This window comes from Aphidius gifuensis, linkage group LG5, assembly GCF_014905175.1.
Source record: "Aphidius gifuensis isolate YNYX2018 linkage group LG5, ASM1490517v1, whole genome shotgun sequence".
In the NCBI taxonomy this organism is placed as follows: Eukaryota; Metazoa; Arthropoda; class Insecta; order Hymenoptera; family Braconidae; genus Aphidius; species Aphidius gifuensis.
The window spans coordinates 3877456-3902579 of NC_057792.1; the positions used below are offsets into that span (position 1 = coordinate 3877456).

Here is a 25124-nt window from a genome sequence, read left to right on the forward strand (position 1 = left end):
GGTTATTCGTGCTTAGTTTGTTATACACACATATATAACAGGTACAATTAATGTTTGAATATAAACTTACACATGAACATTGACCATACATCGATACAATGTCGTTGAAGGCACTTTGTTATAGTGAGTGTTTCAGTATATACATTCTTTAATTATTCAAATAACAAATTCAGCTTGTCACACTGTTACCATAAACACACATGCATGTATACATATTGTATACACACAATTGCGTCTGCATGTAAAATTAATTTATTTTTTCTTTTCGTTTTTTATACCCTCTATAAAAAAAACTCCCTGATTTTTTAAAATAATATTGTCAAAAAATAAATAAATGTAAAAAAAAATTGCAATTTATATTTTTGTAGATTATTAATATTTTTTTTTGACATTCAAAGGCGCGATTGATGATAATTTTCCTAGACCTGTTTAATTCGACACAGACGTCAGACACGAGTTAAATCACGATCACTCAGTTTCTGTCTACGTTTGTTTTTTTTATTTATAATATATATTTCAACTCGTTCTGTAAAAGATAAAGCAAAGAATTGAGAAAATAATTTATACCTTTGTTTAAATTTAAAAATAAGAAAAAAAAAATTGTTAAAATATATATGAGGAATGACACTTTTCTTTGTTCTTAATATTTTTTTTTTCTTAAAAACATTGCGATGAGTATGTACCTCATATAAATTTTGTTTTTTTTTTTTTACTTTTGACAAAAGGGAAATGATAACTAGTCCAGTGTTCAACTAATATTTGCTAGTACTGTTTCAAGATTTGTTTTTTTTTTTTTTCTTCTTTTTTTTCTACTCTAAGCCTTTGTGTCGTTCAAGTTTCCTTGACATTTCTATTTAAATTTTTTTTCTTAAATTAAAAATTGACATGACAAAAAAAATTGTTGATGTATATATACTTTAATCTTCAAGATTGATTTGAATATATATTTTTTAATTTTTTTCAATTGTAATTACATATTTTAAGTTTTTGTATTTAAAAAAACGAGAAAAGAGGGGTGGAGGAGATAGAAAGAGCAGTATGTGCTGGTCCAAATGAGTTTGGTTAAAAAGACATGGGGTTAAAATTCACCCTGTAAATATATAAAGGGTATATATATATGGAACTTGATGTTGGCCATGGTGGTGAAATCATGTTAGTCAAATTAAGCATGAAATAGACTCCCTCTCTGCAGTGTGTCCATCCTATCTTGTTGAGATATAAATTTTTTTTTCTTCTATCTTTCTCTTCAACGTCATTTGCAAAGTAAAGGTTTCAACCAAGCGTAGAAATCACTTACATATCCCTCGGGTCACCTGGATGAACATTCAAGTGAATCTTCTTTTCTGTATATAACACACATCCTTCACCCTGCTTTTTTATTCTCAACAAAAAAAATAATATAATAAACTTAGATAGACATACACTGCAACATTATTGTATTTCTTGTTTAAATATTAAAAAAATATTGTTGCTAAATTTTTTGGTTTTTTAAACATATATACATGTATGTAGAATAAATGTGTATACAGAGGTCGCACACGTTCGATGCCCTGAAGGTACGAATGACGAGAATATGAAGACGAGCTATACACATCGTAGACACCACAGACCTCTTGATTCACGAGCATCTTTGCCAAGATATACCCATTGACAAATAAGAAAGGCCCAGCCTTTTTCTCATTAGCGGTACTTTGAAGCCGCCCACGTTATGACAAACTAGATTAATTTGCCGGCCGACCCTCTTGATCGTTTATTACGAAATTACAACTGTCAAATCAAAGACAACCGCAACTTCATTCTATACTTACAATCAACCATGAATTTATTTTTGATAATATTCATTGTATATATATCTACTATTTTTTCTTCTTTCTCTTCTCTAAATTATTGTTATTAATTTTTAATCTTCTTTTGTTTCTTTGGATGCACACACCTGTCTTTGTTGGAGAAAAAAAAAAAAATTATTTATTTCTAATTTGATGATCGTTTTTCATTGTCTTTTATACTGAAATCTATTTTAAAATCATAAAAATGTTTTAACATTTAAAAAAATGTAATAAAATTAAATGATAATATGTGTTGAATGCGTGAATATGTGATGATGACTTTGATCGTCCTGGTGGTCTCTTGCAAAGCATCATATAAATGTGATGAAAAAATATATTTGCTTGTTTTTTTTTTTGAAGAAATATACTGCTGTTGTTGCCGACGCGTATGCACATCATATATTCGTTGTAAAAATTTTTTGGATCATCGTTTTTAAAGTTATTCAAAAATGGGATATAGAAAGAGAGAAAGAAGAGTTTATAACTCACGTCAGGCAGGTAATTAGCTGGTTTTGCAAAGCTGTAATGGAGTCAGCTGAGGGCACTATAAGCGAGTCCCTTAACTTATTCAAATGAACTGGTAACCCATGTCCAGCGTCAAGACTAAGAAACACGAGTCCAATATAGAAAAGCCATTTATATATTATACTATATTTCTGAGATACTCTTATTCATTCAATTCTTTTTTTTTTTTTTTTTTATTGTTTTTCAACTTATTAATTGCCAAGCATTCCTCAATCAGCCAATAAACATATACATAAAATTGCTTATTACTTTTTTATTTAATTTATATTTCATTTTAAATTTTATTTTATTTTTTTTTTCTTTTATTTTGAAAGTTGCTATATGTCTTGATGGTTTATATATTTTTGATTTTTTTTTTTTTTTGTAAATTTATATTAAATTTTTATTTTATAAAATACATAAAGAAAAACTTGTAAACTTTGATTTGTTTTCAATAGAATTTTATATTGATAAAATCATTGGATAAAAAAAAAAAAAAAAAAAAATTAATATGAAGGTTGAAGTTATTGATTTTATGTTGAGTTGAAAAAGTGTGATTTGAATTTTGATTGCGAGGTTGGGGTGAGAGATCGCGTAACAGGATAGTGCACGCTTTGCCAAGCTTACAAGAGCCCTTGAAGCTGGTCGGCTTACTCGACCGGAAAATTGAAGGAATATACATGTATGGTTTTAAAGCGACGGACCAAGTGAACAAACAGACCTTTTTTTTTTTTTTATATTCAATGTTTATTTTTATTTATTTTTTTTTATTCAATTTTTCCTGCAAGTTGGATTTCTTAAATTTGTTATTTTTTAAACTGGGATTTTAACAATTTTTGAAATATAAAAAATTTAGCTTTAAAAAATAAATACAATACAATTTTAGATAGATAAAAAATTGACATTTCAAACCTCTCTTTAAGAATGAAAAAAAAAATATATTTCAAGGGGAAACGAACGAAAAAAAAAAAAAAGACACAGGGTAGGCGTATTCGTAGACGAAATTTTTCTAAAAATGATTACAATCTTTCACGTAGCATAATTTGATAATAATACGACACAAAATTTTTTCTTTTTTTTTGCTTGATCGTATTATTATTATAGAAAAAAAAAAAAATTCATGCTAATGCTTTGTATTAGTCGTGAAATAAAATGACTATAATTTTGATATTTTTATATATAAAATATCAAAACACGTTATTAAAATATCATTGGCAATTTTTTTATTTTTTTATAAGAATTTCTCGGTATAAAAGTTTTTGCAAATATAAAATTAATAACAATAAAATTTTGGATTCACTGCATTATAATAATAATAATTTAAAATATTTTTTATTCATTTTTATAATCTTTTTTTTTTTTGTCAATTTTTATTCTCATCTAAAAATAAATGATACAATTTTTTAGATGTTATACTTGAAATATGGTTGAACAAACACGTAAATTTGAAAATCAGACTGTTATAACAGACACCCCCTCAGTTGAATATTTTACCTTGATTCTCGCGTCCAAACTTTCATCTTGTATATTTCATTTTTAAAATGTCTTTTTTTTTATTATTATATTATTATTATTTTTTTATTTATATTTATATATATATATATTTTTTATTCATCTCGAAGCATCTCACCTTCGCGGTACGTTGTATCCGGCCAATATCTTGTGGCTCCAATTAGTTCTGAACGTCCATCGTGAAGATTGTCGGACTTGTGGCCCCGTTCATTCTATTTATTTTTTATTTTTTTTTTGTTTCATTTCATTTTCGTTGCTTCGTAACCCTCAGCTTCATTAAGAAACAGTAATGTGTTTTGTTTTTCTTATACCTTTCTACACATACCTTTGCTAAAAAATGCTTTTAATAATCCTCCAGCACGTTCAAAGATTTATTATTTTCGGACAAGTCCATATGGCCAAAAAGTCATCTCACTTTTTTCTTTTTTTTTTTGACTCTTCTTTTCAACTCTTTACATTTCTTTATTTTATTATTTTAACCCCACCTTTATTGTATAATATTAACAACGATATTCAAATTTCTTTTCTTTTTTTTTTTTTCTATCTGTGGTTTTTTTGTACTCTCATTTTTTTTTTTTTTGACCAATCGAATTCACGATTGTTTTATGGATCTACAATATATATACAAAAAGGGTTCTCTCGTGATATAACTTTTTCGCATTTCTTGGGTCTTTGATTTAACGAGGCATTGGTGTCGGTTATTTGTGCTATCACGGCTCTTGCTATAAACCAAACTCCGAGTCGGTAAATTAAACGTAAAAAAAAAAAAAAATAATAAAAAAAGTAAATAAATAAATAAATAAATTTTTGAGGGGAGCAACAGAAAAAAAGAAAGGACGTAAATATGAAACAAGTCTACGAGTTGGGCCAAGAGTCCTCTAAAAATACAATTAACGAGTCGTTTAACGGCTATCCCTTATATTTTTAAAACCATTCAACTCTCCATCATTTTTAAAATTAAAAAAAAAAATAAATATAAAATAAATAATAAATAAATAAAAAAAATTAGAATATTAAATTTTGATATATGATATACATTTTTTTTTTTATTAATCATCAAAATATTATAGAAATGATACATATTTATTTATTTTTTATTGATTTTGCAAAATGTAATAAACATATTCAAATAATAAAAAGAAAAAACAAATAATTTTTTCTCTAAATTATTAAAATTGATTTGTTTAAAAAATAATTTTATTATTTTTATAAATAAATTATAAAAAAAAATAAACCAATTATAGTTTTACAAAATTAACTCCAAAAAAAAAAAAAAAGGAAAAATATTGTGACATCAGATATCAAGTTTAAATTGTCGTGTAAAAATAAAATTAAAATCTCTATTATTATTATATAAATATTATGATTATATTCAATTATAAATTCTCAGAGATATATATATGAGGAAAGAAAGAAATAAGGTGACGGTGTTGAAACCCCGCGGGATGCTGAATCCCCGCGGCGAGCACACGACTCCCGTGAGAGACTTCTGTGTTTTATTTTTTGATCATCATTGTCAGTTATTTAAATACCGCAAAAAAAAAAAAAATTATATAATTTCACCACATTTTTAAATACCTAATAATCAATTATAAAAATACTATGTTAAAAACAAATAGATATTAAAAAGAAAACAAATTATAATAACAGTCAATGAAATGCAACTTAACAACTATAAACTATCTTTTGAATTTTTTTTTTTTTTTTTGTATGAGGTGAGAATACAAGATTGGCGTAGCATCAAAACCCTGTAATTAACCGGTAGCTCTTTAACTTTTTCGAGTGTACAAGTCTGACCGTTTAAACTGGCCTCTCGTTTATTGGCCGTTTATATTGGTTATTTTTTTGGGCTGATGGGTCCCGCCTTTGGCCAACAACACACACACACTGCCCCACGGCAATACTATTTTTTTTTTCAAAATTTTTTATCTTCAATAAACTGGAAAACGGAAGTAACACCAATCAGATCATCCCTTGCCGGAAATTTAATAATTGATAATTTTATATATATATACTAAAATATGTTTGCGTGTGCAACGCACAATATACATAATTTAAAATACCCACACAAACAAGCAAACACCCACATGCATATTATACAATTTAAATATTAATAAATGCATTATCCATTGTCATTCATAATTTATTTGATTATTAATATCATAAATAATGACTCAATCATATACTTATTTATTGATGAACAAATTAGACTTGATTTGTAAACATATTTTTTATTTTACAAAAATTTCTATAGAAATAGAAGGTTTAGTTTTTTGTATAATTTTTTAAAATTGATTTAACATTATAATTTATATCAATTTTGTATTTTTATCATTATTATTTTTGAATTGATCATTTTATAAATTCATGAAAGGTTGTGGATGAATTTATTATTTTGTTTTTTTATTTTTTGATGATGGTGGTGAGTGTTTGAAGGGTTTATATGTGTTTATGTATGAATAAACTTATTGAAATTAAAGTGAATGGGTTTTTGAGTGGATCACAATTACACTTGAAAATTTTTTTAACTGAAACAGTAGCATGATTTTAGCATTGCACGTGTCCCTACAGTATCGAGAGATCTCGTTTTGTTTGTTCAAGTAAAAAAGTACTTTTATTTTATTTTTTTATTATTCTACACTGTCTCTTTAATTTACGAAGAAAAAAAAAATTAATTAGGTCTCGTGTGTATAAGGTTCCTTCAAGTGAGTGTTAGTTTTTTTAAATATCATAATTATTTTATTCATTCAATGCAATTATTAAAAATAAGAAAAATGATTATCAAGAAAAAATGAATATAATTGCTGCAGGAATTGAATAATAATTATTTTATTTAAAAAAATATATGTTTATATAATAGGAACATTTGAATGACACTTTCTTAAATATTATAAATTTTTTTTTATTTGCTAGAAGCATTATATGCACCTGTCAAACAATTTGCCTTATTCGAACTTTCACCCATTGTGCTCTTGGCAATTTGTTATAGTATTACATATTATTTTATTCAAGTATACATATAAATAAATAAAATATTATTATACCTGCACACAAACGATAGAGTGATTAATGAGTATAGTTGTATAGTCATTGAGATGCGCTGAAACAGATTAATCGACTATGAGTATTGCCTCAGGCTTTTAAAAACAACCAAATTATAAATATGTGCCTCGAATATATATGTACATATTGTAACCACCCAAATAATTGACAATGTTAAATTAATTATTATTATTATTCGTTTTTTTTTTTTTTAATCAATTTTTCATTTAAAAATAACCTGTTGTTTTAATTACATCACTGCAGCGTATAAAAAATAATGAGATAAATGTTAAATGAATAAAAAAAAAAAAAAATGATTATATGAATTAAATTTTTTGCTTTAAAATATATCAAGTAATTGAGTAATTAAATTTTGATGTTTTATTATATTAATAGGTGTCATATAAAAATTTTAAAATTAGGTATTTTAGTAGCTGTTTTAATATTACCTCGATATCGTAAGATTACCCGTAATTAATCTTCTAACTACTGGCCAAATAAAATTGGCTTATTTTTAAAAACATTTCAATCAACTCGTCAACGTCCCCTAAAGCTATATGCCGAAACTTTCGAGGCTACAATTAGCAAGTTAATTAAATCAATATCGTATTTCCAAGTTTACATATATTTTTTTTTTTTTTTGTAATCATAAAATTTTTTTATGATTAAACAAAATTATTTAAACTGTTTTATATAAAATGAACAACGAAATTTTTCAATAATGAAAATAACAAATATACAAAGATATAAATAATAATAAATAAAAATTCATATTGATTAGTTTGAATTTTGAATATTTGTTTGTTCAATTTTTATTTTCTTGTTTTTTAATATCCTTTTTTTTTTTTTGTTTCTTTTGCCGTTGGGTATATTATGAAGTCTATATCGGGGTCGAAAGAAACCTAAAACTGATAGTTAATTATTTTTGCCCTGTGACGCGATGCTTCAGACATTGGCTATACACAAAAAGGTCCTCTCTTTATCCTTCGTTTTTCTTTACTTTACGACTCCCTTTTTATTTTTTAGTTTTTTTTTTTAGTATTTGCCACGTGCCGCCACGTGTCCCGGTGGGGTACACTGGCCATATCAAAAAGTAAACCAACACCGTATAACGACTCGATGCTATCAATAACTAAAATTATATGTGCGCACTTTTTTTTTTTTATTACACAAAATCTATACATAATTTTTTTAAATTAAGTATATCCTTCAATCCTTGAAATATATATTAATCAAACAAATTGTTTGTCAATAATCTAATAGTCTTAAATATTTTTTTTTTTGAATTTTATATTGTTATTTTTACTTTGTTTTTTGTTAAATTCTTTTTTTATACTTTCGCCCGTGCCAAAGATTAAACAATTAAGTCATCAAATGCACCGTTCAATTTATGACTACTCCTCCCACTTTATGAGAAACGAGAAGGGGTTGAGAGGCTCTTGTACAACGCCAATTACCACGGATGTAACTATAAAAAAATAATAAAAATAATCATGCGTATATAAAGAGATTGAAAGAATTGAATATTGAAAATTAAATTTATTAAAAAACATTGATAATTTTGCTGTATAAGAATTCTATAAGAAGACAGCATATATTTTTTTTTGTCTATTTTTAAAAATAGATTTTTAAAGTTCTTAATATCTTTAAGTGTTAAATTAACACTTGTTCGAGGAGCTATTCATGGCCAGATTTAGTGATACCATGACTACGAAATGTAGTCAAAAGATACAAGTACACTTACTACTGCACCTGAGTCTGCTACTGAATTTATTTGTTTAACAACAAATGTTTCGGTTGGAAATTCATATAGTGGATCATATTCAGAGGGTTTTGCTTTATACACCCAAAAATTTTCAGAATTTTCCAGCTTTGCGTTTGTTGTTAAATAAATTTAATAATTGTTAATAAAACTGAATAATTATTTTTATTTATATTTGTATAAAAAAAAATAAAAATAAAAAATGAAATTTTTAAGATAAAAAAATAATTAGATTTGGCGTTTGAAGATTTACTTCAGTCGTTGATTCAACTCTCATATCTGTCTCGTTGCAATTTTTTTATTTTATTTTTTTTTTCAAAAATGTCCTGAAGCAGTTAAGGGGCAATCACGGATACGCGTGGGATTTAGGACAGCTGTGTGCGCGTGCTACTCTCTCTCTAAAATGCGAACGATTAACATAGAATTATGCTAAACGTTATATATAGTTTTTTTTTTTTTTTTTTCACCCACAACCATCTCTTTTACCGGTACGTGCATTGCTAGTTCATTTTTGTTTAAAAAATTATATTATATGCATGTTACTGACACCCTCAGGCATTCAGGCATATTTTGAATTTTGAATTTTCACTACTCAGCTTTTGCATTAATATATTATTGCTTTGAAAAATTTTTATGTTAATTAGTTATAGCCTCAGCAAATCTAATATCTAATGTTATTCAAATAAATTATAATACAAGCTTCAAAAAAAAAAACAAAATTCAAACTGATATACAGGTGCAATATATAAATGCTTCTATGTTTCAACAATAATATTTTTATTTAATTTTAAATGGATAAATCATTTTTGTTATTAACTGCAGGTTAAAATCTTTTAAAATACGCTTTAGGTTATATATGCTTTAGGGTATAAACATTGTTATTCCTCATTGACCATGTACTAAAAACCTGAAAAACTCATTTTTAAGAAAGTATAATATTTTTTAGATTTATAAAAAAATAATAATAATAAATATTTTTTAAATTTAAATAACAACTGCACCCTTTTCGACATTTATATGTATAAGATAAGCTTTAAAACCAAGGGTTGCTGGACAAAGTCTTACAGATACAAATATATTTTTTTTTTTTTTTGATTTTTTTTTTCTTTCAATAGCTTCAGGCTGATAGATGTTGGCTAATTATGCCCAAGAAATCTTGGCTGCATTGGATTTATTTATTTATTTATTTTTTTTATTCATATTTTTCTTATTTACTTCGGGCAAAAAGAAGAATGTGTTCAAGATGCAAACTCCCTCTCACTCGTATGTACAACGCGACCACCCATCAATAAAGAAAAAGAAAAAAAAGTAAAATAATCGTTGCAGGAAAATACAAGAACAAAGAGTAAATGATATCAAACAAAATAATAATAAATTAAATAAAAAAAATAAAATAATGTCATGTATTAAAACTATATATAGTTTCAAAGACAAATGTGTTGAAAGTAGCTTATTTTTTTTTTTTATAAATGACTATAAATTTATATATTTGATGGCACAATATATATTTATAAACTTCATAGCAAGCGATCCGTATCGAATTATCGTTTGTGAATTAATTATAATATAATATTTTGATATGACGCTTTAAAAGTAGCTCAAACAGGATATACAATATATATCGTGTATTTGTAATTTTTCAAGGCGTTACATATTGTAACTTGGAGAAGCCATAAGTCGGTGATGCGTCCCCCATGGGCACGTTGTTCCACTCAACTTGAAATTTTTTGATTTTTAGTTTAACAAGATGTATATTTCTTTTTTTAATTTAAAAAAAAAAAATTTAAATTATTATACAACATTTACTCAATTTAAAAAGACTATATTTCCCACTTTTTTTATTTTAAATATTGCAAAGAACAATTTAATTTACATCAAGTATCACGAACATACATTGCATGATATGTACAATCATATCATTTTATTTATTTATTTTTATTTCATGAAAGAAAATAATTTTTTTAATTTTTCAAAGAATGCAATAATGTCTTTTGATCTTTCACCCATGATTCACATTTTTTTTTTTTTTTACAAAATTTATCTTCGTCATGTTGTGGATGGTTGTTTTCTAAAATTTTGCTTTAATTTTGATGGATTTTAAACAAGATGGCCTTGATAATTTAGGCCATTGTCGAAAAAAAAAAAACTATATAGAGAATTGGTCTGTTTCATGTTTCATATATATATAAAATATACTAACTCTTACAAGTTGAAGGAAAGAAAAAGAAAAAAAATAATAAATATAAATAAAATATAATAAAATAAAAAATAAGGTGAAGGCGTTCGTTCGGTGGTACTGGCCCTGTAATTGGGCCCAAACTCTTGGTTCTCTACGAACCGACCAAAGATTATACACCCGCATGTCCCGAGGGTTTCAAACAAACCAAAAAGCTTTTGCGCGTTTTATTCTTCAGCATGTGTGTGATATATTGTGTTGCTGATACCTGCATCTTATTTACGTGAACAAAAAAAAAAAAAATACAGGTCTAAATAGATAATAAAAAGTTATAAAATAAAATTTTAGAATATAATAAAAAATGAAAAATTTTAAAATATTTTAAGTATCACATCTATATTCAAGTACTAAGTACAAAAATAATTTTTTTTTTTTTCTAAATTCATCCTTTTAAATTCAACCCTTAATTGAGTGAAAAAAAAATTGTGCAATGCAACAGAAAGGCAGGATAATTAAAATGAATAATTAGAAAAAAAATATACTTTTAAAATTAAAAATTATAAATAAATAAACACGTGTAAAAAAATGTAATAAAGATAAAAAATTGTTGCGCACTCTTTGCGATGTAGCCACGCCCGTGGCGTATTCTTGATACGTAACTCGTGCGGTGGCTCGACCTACCAGACCAATTTCTCCTTCTTTTCATTTTGTATATGCATGGTCTTTCAAGAAATACCGTCTTAAGTTTTATACTAAAGTTTTTTTTTAATTTTATTGCAATTGAATCCCTTCCATGGTTCACTCAATTTGTAGTCCCTCTTATATATACCTCCACTCTTACCAACATTATCACCACTACCACTACCACCACCAAGTACTTGTTCATCTTCTCGATCATTTCAATCCTTCAAAACACCATATTACTTGCTGTCGGATATGTTCTTTTACACGAAGCCTCTATATACACCGTAGAATCATGAAATTTATTGTACATCTTTCTGGTGTTTTTTATTTTAATTTTATATTTATTCATTTTATTTTTTATTTCTTTTTTGCCTTCGTACATCGCATATCTCTTCCCCCGTTGGTCAGTGAATTGCTGCCTTCTTCGTTTTAATATTTATATATATATATAAGATGTGCATTTTACTTGCCTCAGGCTCATTAAAACCGATTCCTCCTTGATTCTCTAATTACAAAATGGTGGTTGCGCTTGTATGGCGTTCAACCTGCTATGATTTTCTTGACTCTATATATAAAAATATACTGTAAAAAGACTCTTAATCAATTGCCAATGCGTAAGAAATATGATCTATGGATCAGACTGTTATAAATTTATTTAAAATAAAATAAAAAACATCAACAAAATTGATCCAATGAAAAAATTCCAATATAATGGTCATAATAATGTATTCAAAGTGTTTGAAAAATTTATATACTTTTTTGAAAAATTAAAATTACATTCACGTATATATAATTTACGTATAGTAAAACACTTGTTTATATTTTTTAAATTTATTTTTTTGTTTATAAATAATAATAATTATTAAATATATTTTTTTCTTTAAAGATGGTTGTATAAAATTATATTTGATGAATAATTATAAAGTGTTTATTTATTTCGTGCAAAGTACACCTGACATTTCAACAAAAAAATAAATATATAAAAATTGCAACAATGTGTAACAGGTGAAAGTTTACATATTCTATATATTTTGTATAAATAAATGATTAACATAAAAATTTAGAATAAAAAATATGAAATATATTTTTATATGCGTATATTAAAAGCTTTGGGCAGTATGAATTGAAGTATACTATGGTAGTTGTTACCAATTTGGCATAAGCCGCATTGTCTTTCTCCCCCTCTGCCCCAGCCTCACCCCTCAATTTGCGAAATCCCTCAAGGCACAGCTGACTTTTGTGGCGTGGGTGAGTTCGTGTGCCTTCGGTATATTCTTTAGCGGTCCAGTCTAATCGTATGTAAATCGCATAGCCAAGATCTTTTTGCTGGTCGCGCGACTCAACTGGCATGCATATAAGAAGACGTAGAATCAAGAGAAGAAAATCAAGCTAAGAAATTATGAAGAAAAATAAAAAAAAATAAATAAATAAAAAGTCTCATCTTATTCTTCATCATCATCTTCTTGTTGTTTTTTATTTTTTTTATACTTCTTTGGTTAGGGTGCCTCGGGGTTTTTTTTGTATATACGCGAAAAGATATAGAAGGTCCGCGTGTGCGTTGCTCGTAAACAAATTATCCTGGATCCACAGGTCGAAGGTCTATTGAACCGAGAGGCAATATACCTTCTTCGGTCTCATTTACATAGACGTACTTGTAAGCTGCCGATATCCCCAGTGTCTTATTATGTGCATTTTTTTTTTTTTTCTTGACTGTTTTTCTTGACCACATAGTCATACAACAAACCACCAAATCAACCATCCAAAAAATTCAGTAATTTTGTTTTATATTTTGTTTTTTTCAACAAAAGTATGTCAAATATTACTGGGATAATTTTTTTTTTTTATTTCTTTGAAACATTGAGATCCTATAAATTGCATCCACCTTAATAAATTCGAAAGGAAAAAAAAAAAACGAAGCATTGACTTTTCCCATATTGAGGAGAATATACTTTCGCGGTTTGCGTTTTCTGCACCATACTGTAATCAACTAATCACAGTGCCCCCTAGCGTTTGGCTGCATAAACCAGGATTTTTCGTCCGCGTAAAGAGAGTGTACAACCAAGGGGAGTAATTTCTTTTTTTTTGCTCTTATAATTTTTTTTATTCCTTCTTTGTTTCGATATTTTCTCGTGAGTATATGTGTATATATGTATTGTTTTTTTTTTTCCTTGAGACGAAGAAAAAAAAATAAATAAATAAAATAATCAGAGATGCATTGGTAAGTGAAGTGCAGAGGGGCTGGCAGGTAAAGTCCCAGTGAGATCCAGGGACTATGGGCCCTCTGTGCCGCCCCCGCCGGACTGCATGATTACTTCCCCCAGGCAGATGGCATCGCGTGTCAGAGTCCGCTTACACCACCCCCTGATTTCTTCACGATACACTTCAGCATCATATCTCCTCCCTTTGCCTCCTTTTTCACATCTTATCTTACTGTGGATTGAAATCCACAGTAAATATCTACCCTGCGGAAATATTTTTTAAAAATATTAAAATAATATTAATAATAATTAAATAAAGTGTAAAGAGAAACAAAAAACAAAATTATCATCGAAGAGTTGACTTTTGATGGTAGAGTTAATTGAAGCATTCATTTAGTTTTGCTTGAAGCATCATTAGTTCCACTTCAATAACATCATAAAATTTTTATTTTTTATTTCATACTCATTATATAAGTACAAGAATTTATTATTGTTATTGTCAATGATCAATTGCGAATTGCGATCATTGATGTTTCAAGTATAACAATATATATCCTTGAACATTGATAATTTTATTTATGAATATTTATACAATATTTAATTTTCAAATCAACTTGTACGCCTGTCGGAAATCATTTATGTTTTTTTTTTTTTTTGTCGTATTTAATATGCAAGAGAATGAGTTGCAGACTGTGAAAAGTGAATATTACATTCGCCCACGTTGAACCATCAACTTGTATCCTGGCTTATTGCATTTTTATTTTTTTTTTGTTTATCACTTCACTTGTTTAAAATAAGTAGATTCTTACCATGAAAATAATTTATTTCATTTAAATAAAGTTATTATTTTAATGAAATAAATATTTTAAAAATACTTTACGTTTTGGAATGTTCATTGTTTGTGATATTTATCATTATTTTTTGGGCTATTATTGTCTGATCTACGAAAAAAGTTTCACTAAAAATTTAGTATAATTAAAAACTGCATGTTTTTTTTTCTAGAAAACAAAAGTTCGAAAATTATTTATACATTAAAAAATTGGGATAAAAAAATATGGGGCAATATTTAATGATGAATCATTTGATCATTTAATCGTCCATCATTCACAAATTTTGATGAAGAAAAAAAATATAAATAAAAATACTTGGAGACTCTTACAAAATTTAGTGTTATATGCCGTTTCGTGTCTATAATTTTCCAATTTCAATGTCTCGATAATACTCTCTGATAGCTCCACCCTCGTCTTTTGCCTGTCAAACCATACCATTTGCCCAAAAAAAAAAAGAAATCCAACGTTTAATCGACTTTTTGATATAACCATATATCCATTACGAAATTCACGATTTTAAATCAAAGCTTGGGTTATATACTTTTAATACCTTTCTTTTTCATAATAAAAAATTGTGGTTTTTGTAAAATTGCGTGTCATTTGCGGTGAGTGTCTTTAAACAACTCTTCATTCGATAATAATTACAACTTATATATAAACAACAATATAAACACTCAAATTTTTGGATACTTTTTTTTCCCACTAATGTCTGGTATTTTAATTTTTCTTCTTTATCTCTTATTCATCATTTTTATTTGTTGATTCACTTCTCAATTCGTTAAACTTTTGTTCATTTTTTAACAAATATAATTATTTACACCTTCTCTTATGAACAAAAAAAAAAAAAAAATTAAATGAATTAAGAATGATGTCGTTAGTGCACAATGTAAAATTTTTTTGATACCAAATTTTTTTCCCACACAAATATCACATTATGAGTATAACTATAACATGAAATTTCACAACAAAGTCTATAATTTTTTAAAAATTTACTTACTTATGCTTAGAATGCATTTTTATTATTATTATTATTTGTTTTTTTTTTTTACCGAAAAACAAAGATTTTACAAAGGCACAAACATATATGATATTTTTTTTTTTTATTTGTAGATTAGCATAATAACGGGGATTCATATAAAATCAAAATTTTTATATTTATACGTTTGCAATTTTATATTGGTGAAAAGAGGGTGTGCATTGGATGGTAGCAAACGTACAGAAACGAAATAATGAATAGGATAGTTTCTGGTATTCGATGATTATACGAATTCGCAAACAGCAAATTATATATTTGCCGATTTTAGATGTTCTTTTCTTCGAGGCCAAACAAAAAAAATAATATCTTAGTATATACACATTCAGTACCAAGAACTTGCGGGCGGAGTTTTTACTTCTTATCCCTCTCATATCTATATATTTTTATATTATTATTTATATATATTTTATTTTATATACTTTCTTTCATTTCATTTTATTTAGTTTTATTTTTTTTTTTTCATACGACTATGCTAGTTTTTTTTAAGTAGGTTTTTAGGCTTCTTGTATATATTGATAATTTGCTAAACTATATTTTTGTGGTTAGATATAATTTTAAAATAATTCACATGATGTAGATATACTTATATTTTTATTAAAATAAAAGTTAATAATGCAAATCACAATATAACACTAGAATATTATTTATAAATGGAAAAAAACATTTTTTTAAAAATTATTACCATCATTAAGAAATGTGAATTTGAATTACGATCTATATACTGGGATATATGCGCTCTTTGAAATCGAGAGATCATCTGATGATCCAACAACTCGATAATCGCCTCTAATCTTCCACTTTGGCCCTTTTTCTTTTACAGCCATTTGAACAAGATTCCTCATCATTCTTTATTATTTATTTTTTTATTTATTTATTTCTCGACACCATAAATCACATTGTACGTCAGTAAATCACTCAAAAAATTGTGAAAAAAAATTTTTTATTCTTTTACAAGATTTATATATATATTTATATAAATTTTTTATAATAAAATTATACATAATAAATAACAATTAATAAATAATTTATTTTTTTTTTTATTTTTATATAAAAAAATATGGATCAAATATTTTGGCAAAAAAAAAATAAAAAATACTTTCATTGACTAATAAAAAAAAAAAAGCTTTGATTGATCGGTGAATTACTTATGAAAAATTATTTTATTATAACTATCCATTTTTTAATTACCAAATCATATAAATTTATTTATTTAATTTAAAAAAAAAATTTTTCGTTTTAAAATATAATAATTTGTTTGTCTGTTATTTAATTTTATGTTTTTTTTCTGTTTGTTGCAGGTATGTATTTATAAAGAAGTATAATTCTTGATAAGTGTTTGTATATGATGCAAGCTGCATTGGAATAAATGTGTCTGTCTCGAATGCATATATACATGATGGTTGTTTTACATGGTGAATATCATCATGGCAATTATTAATTATGTGCAAGGTGCCATGTAAGTACAATATCCAATATATACATTTTAGACAGTGGGGGCCCCCAAGGTAATGATGTTTATAGGGTACAGGGTTGGATGAGGAAGAAGACACGTTGTTTTGATGTTGGTGAAGCAGGAGGGGGCTTCCATAACAGTGGTTGCTTGTTGCAAAACCACTTCTCGTCTTCCTGCCTTAGGCATATTTATTTTTTTTTGTTTTTTATTATTATTTTACATCAAGTACTCAATGTGCGTATAAGTTATATAGATATACGCGTATAAATATATTTTGCATTATTATTTATTTATATATTTTTTTTCAAGACAAGATTTTCCACCTACGCATATACTGAGAATCATTTATTCTTTAATTTTTTTTTTTTTTTATAATTCAAATATATATATTCTCGTCTGATGATTGGGAATTTCATTTAGAAAATATTATTCTTGACATTCTCGATTATCTTTTTATGATTAAAATTTAATAATAATAAAGTAGTGCAATAAGGTATATTATATTCTTGAAAGAAAAAAAAATTATTACAAGGCGATTATAAATTTATGATAGATATCGTAAATATTAAAGATTTTTTTATAGTTTAAGTTGAGTTATATACAAGTTGTATATATAAAAATATTTTTTTTTTTTTCTTAATTTTGTTATACAGACAGGTTGAAGCCAATTGGACTTTGATTTATCTATTTTGGTTTTATATAAAAAATTTTTTTTATTTTTATTTCTTCATCTTTGATGTTAAAGTAAAAACCATATCTGTCACATTAGTTATCGATTTATGCGTCTCTATAAATTTTACCAACACACAAACTATCCAAGAAAATATTTTTTTTATAAAAATATCTAAATTTTTTAAAATTATTATTATTATTGAATCAATGTCGATCAAAACGAATTTTTTTTTTTTTTAAATATATTTTTTTTTAATCGTGAAATTTTAAAGATAGTTTAGGGTGAGTTTTTTTTTTTTTTAAATCTTTTTGATTATTGTTTTCACATGTATTATAAAGTTGTGCATGATATGAGTCTTGGTAAAAAAAAAGTTGGTGAGCTCGTCGTTTCAGTGGAATGTTAAAGTTGACCCGGGGCGTTCACGTTTTCGCATATAAGATTGCATGCTAGTACAGGGGATGGATATGCACAATATAGGTATATTATATTATATTTTTTTGAGCCAAAGGCTCTACCTATATCCTGGTATATCTTTGTGAATTTAAATATTCGTATATATGTATACAAATATATACATAACAATAGACAAAAAAAAAACAATTTTGTAGGGTCCCATATGCAACTGATAAACGCATTATTATTATTATCTATAGATTTTTTTTTTATCAGTTTCAATGTCAATGATGAATGTCAAACTTGAAAAAAAATCTACTGATGCGTTTTTTTAAGGGAATTTTTTATGTCAGTAATTTTTAAAAATATATATAGTTGAGTCGATGTAACACCGACTCTACTAAGTCGCTTTTCACAGAGTCGGATTCACACTTGGACTATGATGAATTTTTTTTTTTGAGTAGTTGAAAACTGTCTCTATTTGTTTAACAAATTATAAAAATGTCTACTTATGCGTTTTTGTAAGAGAATTTTTTTCAAGTCAGTAATTTTTAAAAATATAAGTCGGAGTAGACCGACTCTACTAAGTCGGTGTTCCTCACAGAGTCTGACTCTTTTTTACAATACACAGGCTAATTGATAATTTAGTTGTAGAATATTTTTTATCTCAACCTCATAAAATCATATATATAAATACAACTCAATATTTTAAAACTAAAAATATATTACATCAAACAAAAATCATTTACCAATATTTTAATATATTTTTTTTTTTATTTATAATTGCTATTTACGTGTCTCCAAAGTCTGGCAAATTTTTATGGCGCCATGTAAAATTATACACCTTGACCCAATAATAATTATACACTTTGTGTTGCGTATATATGTTAGGCCCACTATATTCTGCTCGCAAAAAGAGGAGGAGGACGAGGTGGAGGAAAAAAAAAAAAAAAAAGGATGTAAAATCATTGCTTGCGTCAATGTTTTTGGGCCGCGATGTTGAGCGGTCAAACTTTGGGGTTAGCTAATGAAAAGGTTAGTTGACCCCGACGTTAAGGAAATAATAAAATAAAAACAAAATCTAAAAAAATATAAAGAAATATCCTGGCGCCTCCTTCCTTACTAACGTCCGTATAAAAGTACAATTTTATGTCCGGATATAGCACTCTTAAAAAATTGGATGATATCTTTGATACATCAAAATAATCAACTGATAAATCATCTGGTCAAAAAAACACACTTCAAGTTGAGTCGGTTCGAGGTTTTTTTTTTTGTTCTAAAAATTAATATTGTTTTTTTACAACAAAAAATTTAAAACCATCATTTTTAATTTTTTCTGTCAAAAATATAATTATCTTGTTTTTTTTAATTTTTAATTTTTTTCGTTTTTATAAAAAAATATTCCAAAACATCCCTTATAATTAAATAAATAAAAAAATATTATGCCTCTAATTTTGAAAATAAAAAATAATAAATGATTCTTAGCTATGCTGAGAATTCGCGAAAATTGACGAAAAAAAAAATATAAAAATATATATATATATATATTTCGAGTTTTGCTGAAAAAGATTTGGACTGTGTGGGAAGCGTTTCGGTAATCAATGGTTCTCTGGCAGGTAGGCGCCCTTTTAGTGGCTCTTGAGAACGCAGATAACTATACAGTTTTGTTGGTCGGAATCCAAGGCCTAGGCAATCGTTTGTGTCTTATTTTTTATTTTTTATTTTTTCAAACTTTTTCTTTCCCAAAAAAGTTTCTTCTTCAAGAAAAAAAATATTTGAAAAAAAAACTATTCTACAATTTTTAATTTTTTTTTTATTTATTTATTTTTATTAATTTTTTTTTTTACATTTCTAGAGAAAGATTTTCGATGAGACTTTACATTAAGTGACTCGTATATACAATTTATTGTGTAGATAAAAATTTTTTTTTCACTTTTTAAAATCACTTTATTTTATTCTTCTTTTTTTTTACTACCAAAATAAATTACGTGTGTGAGAATAGATGTGTATTTGTCAAAAATATTTCTTGGATCTGTTTCAAATTTTTTATATAAAAAAAAAAAAAAAAGAATGAGCTGTCTTTGCGTGTTCACTTTTCTTTGTTCACACGGTATTTTTCTAAGATGCGTTTTGTGCACATTATGATTTAAAAAAAAATAATAGTTTTGTAGATACTTATTATGTGAATGTATGTATATGGCAATATTAAATATATAAAAGGGGGGTGGGTTATATGTGAACAGTAAAATAATAAAAATATATTATATTTAGTAAATATATATAAATATGCGATGACAAAGGTTTCTCGTTCAATATTCTGGTTGATTTATCATGCACAGTATTATCACATGATGATCAATATATATTGCACACATAAAAGAGTGATATTTTTTTTTTTTTTCACACTATGACAGATTGTAAACATACCACCTCTGTCTTATATATATTTGAAGAGCCACAAATGTCCCCTATGATGTTCAATTTCAATCCGCGCTATTCCATGTATTCGAGGCAAAAAAAAAAACCTTATATTGCTTTATTTATTTATTTTTTAACCACTCTTTTATTAGCCCTTCGTTCTTTACTTGAACTTTGTTTCTTTTTTTGTTTTTGTTTCCTCCCTTTATATTGGTTTGTTTTATTTTTTTTTTTTCGAATCTTGTCTGAACTGCCCGGTAAGGTTGACCTTTAACCCTCTAAATTCTTTTCTCTTTTCTTAAACCTTTCGCCGACTCGGTTCAGTCAAAAAGTATAAAGGCTAAAAAATGGAAAAAAAAAATAAAAGATAAACTTTACTCGCGCGCGCGCGCGCTTGTTCGATGATGGGCGTTCTTTGCGCCACGTCGTAAACATATTTTTATTAAATAATTAGAGATTAGGGATTCAGTCTAATGGGTGGTTAAGGGTGCCCCCTTCTCGCGTGCCCTTCATTCCAAACATACCACAAAAAGTACGTGAGATTCCCACACTTGATATTTATTATCTTTTTAAATTTCTCTTTCTCTCAAAACAATGTCTACATTGTTAAGTATAATCATTTTATTATTATTACTATATTTTTTTTTCAAATAATTATTTGATTAGTTATATATGTTTGAAATCATTTATGTCTAATTTACAAAGTTTAAATAATTATAATTTTAATTTAAAATATTTTTTTATTTAATTATTTAAATTTGAATAAAAAAAATTGACCTCAAAATGAATATGTGTCAAGGAAGCTGAAAGATTAAAAAAAAAAAAAAAACTGCGTAACATTAATATTACTAGAGACACATGCATCTATCAAAAAAAATGGAATTTCTATTCATAAAAAATTCTATGCTCTCGCTATTCAAAAGCTTTTTTTTTTCTTTTTTCGTTTAAAATATGAGCTAGGTGGGTAGTGATAGGGTGGTATACGATAAAGGGTAAGTTGACTGTATGCTGTATGATGCATACACCAACTTGATAAACGGTAAAACATCTTACTATCTCAAAATAGATATACAATTTTTTTTTTTTTGTGGGTCACTGTGTAAAATAGATCAAAGGTTTTAAGACTCTCAAAATTTTCAGACTTGATTTAAAATAAGTATAGAGATTTCTAGAGAATAAAATATTTTCTTTTTGTAATTTTTATTTTGATTTAATAATTTCTTGTTTTGTTTTTTTTTTTGGTGGCTTTCGATCTTCTTGATAGACATCGTAAAGTATATAGTGTATATGTATAAAATGATATAAATTTTTTTTTTATCTTTATCCAGATGTTATATTCAGTGTTCATTTTAATTTTTCAAAGTAATTAATCGAAGGTCTAAAACTCGTGTGTTAAAGCGGCATTAAACAAAAGAGTATAGTAAAAACCAAAGAGACAATGTATTGGGTTTGCAAAAGCGTGCCGACACAGAAAAAAAAAACAAGATACTCATTCAATTATGATGCTGACACTGTGTGCATCAATCTTATTTTAAGTTTATATATTCGATGAGCTTTTCACCTTTTGAATATCTCTTATGTTGCTGTCTGCACATTGATCAAGAAGTCTCATAAAAAAATAAAACAGAAGTAGTCGTCATATTTCTTAATGAAAATAATTAAAAAAAAAAAAATATTTCATAATAAAATTTATTAATTTTTAATTATTATAACAATTACTATTATTTTATTTTTTTTGACGTTAGACATAATATAGCCTGTTGACGTATTCATGCGCGGATTTTCCCTATAGGTTTGAACGCATATAGATATATTTTTTTTTTTTGGTCATTGTGTTTACGCTTCATCCTGCTAAATTGAATTTCATCCTGAGGCCAAAAATTGGAATGGAACTGGGATCGCTTATATTTACCCGAAAACAGATGGCGCAGTCGAGAATTGCCCGGGGTTGTTGCTAAAAGGGGGGCTGATTCTAATCCTTTCGATCCCAAGTTTGGCCATCAGCCTCTATCCATATATGAAAAAAAAAAAATAAAGAAAAAAAAATTATATAAAATCTATACCAGTTCGATTGCACCTGGACAGATGTATCTTTTCATTCTACTTTTAAATCAAAACAAGCAAACAAATATGCTTCAAAAAACATTTCCAATCTCTTCGTTTATGTAAAAAAAAAAAAGCTTTCTTTTTTATCTAAAAAAAAGAAATGTACATTTATAATACATGGAAAAAAAAAATAATAGATAAGAGGAAGAGAGGAGGGGATTGATATTTAGAAGAGGCGTTGAGAGGACAAATGCATAAAAAAAAATAAATAAATATGATGAAAATTCAACGATCATATAAACGAGAATTTGTGTGGTGCCACAGGACATGAGTGATTCAATATGTATAGTCACATCTGGTTGTGTTCTCATACGAATAGAGTTTAGTTCAAAAACCAAACATTTTCATGAGCAAGTGAAAATCACAGATATGTATATGCTTAATTGTATTCATTATGTGCTTTATATATATGCTCACTTTGAAAATGTCCAATCAACATTGCCTTTCAATTGCATCCCATATAAAATTTCATGAAAATATATATTGTTTAAATTTTTATTCAATGTTTATTTTTGCCAACACGTATTTACCAGTATTTTCAATGAATTTATATTTATACAATTGATTAAATATTCTTTTGTTTAAATTTTTAATTTTTATCTCTTTGTTATCATTTAATTTAATATTAAATATAATATAAATATATATTTTTTTTAATTAACAATTTTATTTTTCATTGTAAATAAATATACAATTTGATTGTCGAATTTATTTATTTATTTATTTATTTTTTTGTTATGTAGATTAATATTGAAAAAAAATAAATTGGTGGTTTATTTGGTTTTTATTTTATTTATATTTATTTATATTTATTTATAAATTTTATTATTATTCACTTTTTTATATATTTATTTTTTTTTTCAGTGATAATAGTACGTATTTGGTCAGACATAAAATTTTTTATTTATATATTATCATATAAAATTTATTTATGTATGTATAATATATTAATTTTGTAGTTTAAAATTTTGTTGCACCTTCTGTACCGGTTAATAATTTAATTAATTTACTTTGTCAACTTTTGTCTCTTGTCTTCTTTAAGTTGAAGTATTGTTGTCTGTAGACACACGACGACGTTGAGTTTGTATATAAGAATTTAACACAGTGTGTTGCCAAAAGATTCATCGATTTTCCTTATTCTCTTGTACACAATTATAAAAAATATACATCGTCTCTTTTACTCTTGTATGAGTGACTATGTCTTATCATTGTTTTTCCTTGTCATCGTTGTATAGCCTCTTTCATCATGTACTTATATATATAGATATAAAATAACAGACAAAGAGACCCAAATATAGAAGCTTGTTCTCTTCGTGCCCTTGTACTGAATGTCTATGTATAGAGTGAAAAGCGAAGAAATAAAATTGCCGTCGGCCATTTTGTAAGCTCTCTTCTCTTTGCTGGAATCGATGGTGACGTTGCCTGGAGGGGCGCTTGCGCCGCAGGCAACCTCATCCCTCCAGTCTTCACTCAGTATTTCTATCTCACTCTGTTTCACTCAATACAACCCCATTTTGTTCATTTTGAAATATATTTCTCTTTCTCTTTCTCCCTCTCTGTACCTCTTCGATCAATTCAAAGCTCAGTGTGGTTAAAACGCAATCCCTGTTTTGTGTGATATACATAAAATTAAAATTATATTATTTGCATTATAAATTTTCAATATTTTAATTATTTTATTATACTTTAATTTTTCATGTTTAACAAAAAAAATATCATTCTGTTTTGATTTAAAAAAATATATATATATTATTTATTACATTTAGAATTTTTTAAAAATATATATCCTTGGTGTTTATTTATTGTGCTTTATTTTTTTTTATTCTGTACATTTATTATTTAGAATATTTTTTCATCATCTTGGTTCAAAATTTATAACTCGGCTAATCGCAAGTTTCAGTTTTGATGGGCGTACACGCACCTGGCCCTTTATATATTTATATTTTTTTTTTTTTATTTAAACTTAAAACTTGTTTTTTTTTTTTTCTCTTCAAATATATATTTTCATTTTTTTTCTTTTACCCTGTTCGTCGTCGTCGTTGTTTTATTATTATTTTTTTTTTTGTTTTTTTAATGGTTGTGTCCTTTCTCGCTTCGTTTTTTGTGCGTACATATATGTCTGGCACCATATATCCACAGCTACTTTTTGTCTGGCTAAGAGATGAGAAAGACTCGCCTCTTACTCGCCAATGAGAAGCATATTTGAGATATACAACAACGAATACATATTATATATCCCCGTTTGAAAATATTAAAATAAGATTTTGATAGGATATGCGATATGCAGCATACACCTTGGATTACGGCCTCGGATGATCCTCCTGTTGATCCGCCTCAGGCCGTCGTCAGGTACCCTCCATACTGTATCCTACCCACCACCTACTGAGGCATACTTCATTTATTATGACTATGATCATCGATTATACACCGACATCATTCTTTTTTTTTTTTAATTTTTTTATTATATTTATTTTTAATATACTCTTTTTCAGTATTTTTCATTTTTTATAT

At 26.5% G+C, this 25124-nt stretch overlaps 1 protein-coding gene across 3 annotated transcripts in view; it reads left to right on the plus strand.

Annotated features, from left to right (window-relative positions):
* The window catches only part of LOC122856916 (transcription factor AP-2-epsilon), a 112194-nt gene that overhangs the window by 37315 nt on the left and 49755 nt on the right, over positions 1–25124 (plus strand). The window lies entirely within an intron of this gene.